The sequence below is a fragment of the Otolemur garnettii genome, unplaced genomic scaffold, assembly GCF_000181295.1.
Source record: "Otolemur garnettii isolate 467f Iridium unplaced genomic scaffold, OtoGar3 scaffold00170, whole genome shotgun sequence".
Classification (NCBI taxonomy): domain Eukaryota; kingdom Metazoa; phylum Chordata; class Mammalia; order Primates; family Galagidae; genus Otolemur; species Otolemur garnettii.
In genome coordinates this window covers 2,776,592-2,782,189 of record NW_003852565.1, presented here as the reverse complement: position 1 = coordinate 2,782,189, position 5,598 = coordinate 2,776,592, and the positions used below count along the sequence as shown (strand labels likewise).

The 5,598-nt window shown below is 44.9% G+C and overlaps 1 non-coding gene across 1 annotated transcript; it reads right to left on the bottom strand.

Moving 5' to 3' along the window:
• Positions 1 to 390: 390 nt before the first annotated feature.
• On the bottom strand, positions 391 to 462 carry TRNAE-UUC. Its single transcript has one exon. It is a non-coding gene; the product is annotated as a tRNA-Glu (tRNA).
• Between the last annotated feature and the right edge of the window lie 5,136 nt (positions 463 to 5,598).

The following is a 5,598-nucleotide window of genomic DNA, read 5'->3' as shown; positions in this document are numbered from 1 at the left end:
TCTTTGTGTCTCCTGCTTCTGCCTGCAGCTCCCTCTGCGGGTGGGGGGCTCTCCTTGCCCCTCCCTTCTCATCTCTCCGTTCTGCTCGTCATCTCGTTATCCGCAGGCCTGAAACAGTAGGGGCACAGAGAACAGTGAATAGGCCACAACATAGGGGTTCCTTTATTTGAATAGAGTTTAGCCACTAAATATTGTGCTGTGAATTTTTAAATGAATTGTCTGGTGAGCAAAACAATGGGGATCACAGGGCAGCTTTTTGATTTACATGTTACTGGGTGGATCTTTCGGTATTAACGTGGCCCCGGAGAATTACAGTTTTTCAACAATGTCTTTATTTGGTGGAGATCAGAAATGTTCGATTTCCTGCCTGGGTTCTAAAATAGCTAACAATTCCCACACCGGGAGTCGAACCCGGGCCGCCTGGGTGAAAACCAGGAATCCTAACCGCTAGACCATGTGGGAAGTGACAAGAAAGTGTTGCAGTCATAGCAATTTGAATCATTCCTATCCGCTTCCGCTTTGGGCACTCAGCCCCGCCTCCGGCCCTGGGCTCCCTCTGCGCCTGCGCGGGTTTCTGGGCTGCTAGGCCGCTAGTGTCACCGGGTTCCTCTCGGGACCTCGGGCTCACGTTCTAGCCCCCCCGGGGTGGTGCAACTCCGCCTTCTGCTGCCCGGCCGGGGCTTTTCAAAGGCTCTGTCGGAAGGCTCTGCAGTGCCGTTTGGGGAAACTGTGGTTTGAAGGGATCCAAATGTCGGGGACAGAGAATCGTCAAGGATGGACAGGCTCCCCGGATTGCCGCTGAGGGTAACTGGCCGGTAGACCAGACTTTCCCAGTCATGGTGTTTTAGATCCTTGGTCGTTTTAACTGAAATTTTGCATTTATATTAATTCTGACTTTGTGAACCAAAGCTGGATGGATGAACCCCCCGAGTAGGCCATGGGGCATATTTTGGAACAGAAGCCCTTCAAGATGGCAGGCTTTAAAATCTTGTTTAAGGACGGCCTTATATTATTATAACAAAAACGAACACAAATCACGAAATAAAAATCTACTTACTGCACCTGAAACAACTCTTCCATGTCAAAAACAAAAACACAGAACCCCAAACAATCCCCTCCCACACCCAAACAAAACAAAAGTGCAAAGCCCAAAAGCCAAGCCACTGTCTGGAATGTGAACATGTACGCCCGCCCGGGTAAGAGAAGAGAGATGGGCGTCCCGGGGAGGAAACTGCAAGTGCCAGACAAACGCTGCGCTGTCGCCGTGGGTGCTGGACGCTAGCAGGCGGTTTGCTGGACCGGAGACTCGTGGCTTGAAAAGTATTTGAAAAAGATCTCAAACTCATTAGTTCACTGCTGGCCTTTGGCCAAAAAGCAAAAGTGTAAAAATGTTATGTATGTGGGGAAAAGAAAGTTCTTAAAAACTTGTAAGACTTGGTGGGGGAAGGAGATTGTCAGGGTTTCCTAAACATGCTTATGACCGAGCAATTTCATTTAAAATTTTTTGTAAACCAATATTGTTCTGAAACGGCTTCTCATGCACGGAACCTAAACGAACGCTGCTCTGGCCGCACCTGTGACAGACATGCCCTAAAGGGGCAGCCACGTTACCACACTGGAGTGGGCAGAATCACCCTGAACAAAAATCCTGCAAGGGCGGCGGGGTCCAGAGATTTCATCTCTAAGAATTTCAAATTCCTTAAGAACTCCAAACATTTGTGGAATGATATCACTATAAATAACGTCCACAGCCAGCCATAAGCGGGAATGAAATGAGGGTGGAAAAGCTGACTATCCTTATCATACAACGGAGCATTCACGAAAAGCTCACAGGGGCAGGGGCCAAGGATAGGAGCAGAGGATTAAGAGGAGAGGATTCCTATTTTCCTTTTAATTACTTGAATGAATACTATACACTGAAGAGAGGCATCCCGGTGCACTGCTCTGTAAGATAAAGCAAAATATTCAACCCTCCCTGTTGTGCTAATATAATACATCAGTTTCTACCATCCTTTCCCCCCAATTCTTCTCCTTCAAGCCATTGCCAGGGAATGACAAATGACCTCAGTAACTGGGGCGGGTTGAGAGCACAATCTCCCTGGTACCACAGCGACACAATTTGAAGCAGCGCTCAGATATCCAGCCTTAAGGAGGAAGTGAGATGGCAAACTCAGGATGGAAATAGCTGCAGTGCCTTTGAGGGAGGGGCAACCTGACAACGTATCTGTCACACTGCGGAAGGTAAAGCTTTAATCCAGGGATTTCCACTAAGCATGGCCCCTATCTCAGGGAAGACAGTCCTGGGAGGCAGTGCCCTGCACAGCGAGCAGCAGGAACTGGGGAACCTTGTGGCCTCTGCGCCTTACTCTGCAGCTCCCACACCAGAATAAGGCCATTTACCTTCCTGACAGATGAATAGGGGTGGCTGGCTTTGCCCTGCTGAGCCAGCCGTGCAGCTGCTGCTGGGAACCGCCTGCAGGATCAGAGACTATCTGTCCCTGTCTGTCTCAGTGCAACCATGACAAGTGTGAGGGATTTGTGTTCGGGCCAGGCCCAGCTGCTAAGGAAAAGTAGTCCTTTCTCCCTCTGCTCGTCCACTGCCCCAATGCGGGGGATTTGAAGGAGGAGTCAGGGCCACCAGATGGGCGGAGAGCGGGTTCCTCAATCACTGGGTGGAAGCCGCTTGTGAAGCACACCTGGGTTGTTACAGCTAGAAATTAAATTTTATGGCAGTAAGTCACTGAAATTCGGGGCTTGTTTGTTAGCAGTGCTCTGACAGGTTCTTATAATAAGGGCAAGCACGTGGAAATGAACAGACAATTGTAGTAGACAAGTACATTCCTTGGCAATGACTTGGAGGAAAAGAATTGGGGGGAAAGGATGGTAGAAACTGATGTATTATATTAGCACAACAGGAAGGGTTGAATATTTTGCTTTATCGTACAGAGCAGTGCACCAGGATGCTTGTCTTCAATTTGTAGTATTCATTCGAGTAATTAAAAGGAAAATAGGAACAAATATCTCACATTTTTAAATTGGGTACTTGATCATGTCTTAATAATTTAGAATTTAGATTTAACAACATTTATGTCTGAAAGAAAACTGGGTGTTTTTACAGTCAGAACCTCAAAAAATATCCAGGAGTTCAACATGACTTGTCACAAATCATCCAGGTGATAGATTTAGTGAAATCCTTTCAGGAGATCATCTTGTATTGGCCCCATCAATAAGGCTGGTATTGGGATATTCTGACAGGAATGAAAAACTAGAAAGCTGTTTGTTTTTTTTTTTTTTCCAAAAAGGAATGAAAAATTCAATGGCAACATATATTCTGAACACAAAGTCATCAAATTCCATTATTTGTCTGTGAGTTGTGACTTGGGTGGCATAATAATATTGATAATCAACTGCTTATTAGCTTGAGTAACATGAAGGTTAAAATAGAGAGAATAATTTGAATTGTGTGTATTTGTGTGTATAAATTTTTCCTCTCTTTTGAAGACAGATATCCCTGGCATAAATCCTGGTTCTCAAAACCAAGTAGCTGTTAATTTGGGGACAAACTGCTGGAACTTTGAATGTGAATTTCCCTTCTAGAATAATACAGAGCGACAGGGAGGGCCCTGAGTCATGGTAAGGGTGAGTTCTGTCATGACAGCTGGATGCAGGGAGGTGCTGGGTGCTTGCTGTAGGCTAACCGTCACTGTCCACTGTAGCCCTCCAAGGGCTCTGGCGGCAGGCTTCAGTCTGGCCACCTCCACTCAGAGGCTGATTAGGGGCCGCGAGGGACTAGTGGCTTCTCCATTGATATGACTTGTGGATGGTCACTTCTCCGGCATTTCTGACCATTACTCCATCTGCCTGGACCTAGGTGAAGGTAACGTCACCAGAAAGCAAAGGCGACATGCCAAGTGTGCATGGTCAGTATCAGCCAAGGTGCTGGGTGACATTTCAGGCGTCCTCTCTGAGTTCAGATGGGAAGTGTGCCCTCTTTCTCTTTCACTCTCTTTCTTTTGCTGAGATCTGGCAATGTTTCTTTTCTTTATTATTTACTTGGTAACTACTTAAGGCCTGCGCCCTTCATTAACTTTTCAAAGTATATTTTCAAAAAACTCAAAAAATATCCAGCAGTTCAAAACAACTTGTGCTAGGTTGCAAATTCTTTGGAGGTAAGAGCCGTGTCTGAACTGTTATCTGCCCTGTCTAGGATAGCATAGAGCCTGGTACCTGCGCAATGAGCAATGATTTCTTGATGAGTTTATTTCCTTTCTAATGACAATGAGATTATATAAAGTCATTTTTTGGCAAGTCCAAGTTTTAAAACTCATGTTTAAATAAATGTGCCCAGTTAGGAAGGGAGAGAGTGACTGCCCTTATTCTTGCTCAAACAAACAAAAAAAATGGCATTGCTTTGAAAGAGCACCATTGATTATCCTCTGAGCCAAGCAAAACTTCTATTTAAAAAAGTAGTTTTTCATTTCATTGGGTTAGCCACAGGAAATCACCAATAATCCACTGTTTTTGGCACCCTACAATGGGAATTTTATATCTTTCAACCCAATTCCTCTTCCTCTAACTATGAGCATTAGATTCACCTGTTTTGTTCACAGAGGAAACTAAATAAAAATCACACAATTTCATTAAAGTTAAAATTTGAGATTTTCCAACATCAATAGCAATGAAAAATAATGACAAAAATTGTCCTTGTATCCAAAAAACAGATACTTTGAGGGGAAAAGAGACATTTACTTGATGTAAGTTAAAACATGTTATTTTGCACACTTTTACAAAAACACGTGACTGCAGGAAGATATTCCAGGAGCCATTCCCAGTCACTTGGAAAGGGCCAGAGCAAGTGAGGTTCCTGGAGGCGTTCCTTATTCACTCCATAGGACTCTGGTTATAAAGAAAAAACTAAAAATTCTTCATTGCCTTTCTTCAGCCCATTCCCATGGCCCCAGTGCTCTTCACTGGGCCTTTCTGAACTGGTAGGAAACTTCCTGGCTGGTCTCTCTGTCCTCTGGCCTTGGGTCTGTCCTTTCTCCAATGTGATAATGTGAGTCCACTGCTTAAAACCTTTTGACAGTTATTAATCACGTCTGTTAGTCATTTTCAAATTCCATAGCAATTCAGAAAGGTTATTAACACATGACCCGTGCCCACGAGTGCAGCCTCACTTCTCCATGCCCTGGAGTCTTTTGTCGATTCTCCAAATGTGTCCTGTTTTGTAAAAACGCATTTCTTCCTATAATCCTAAGACTCTGGGAGGCCGAGGCAGGAAAATCGCCTGAGCTTAGGAGTTTGAGACCAGCCTGAGCAAGAGTGAGATCCTGTTTCTACTAAAAGTAGAAAAAATGAGCCAGATATTGTGCTGGGAGCCCACAGTCCCAGCTACCCAGGAGTCTGAGACACGAGGATCTTTTGAGCCCAAGAGTTTGAGGTTGCTCTGAGCTATGACGCCACAGCACTCTACCCAGGGTGATAGAGTGAGACTGTCTCCAAAAAAAAAAAAACAAAAACAAAAAAACTCATTATTTCCTTTATCTGTGCTGGTTTGTTTCAGCCTAAAATGCCTTCTTCCCCCGGCTTTATGGATGT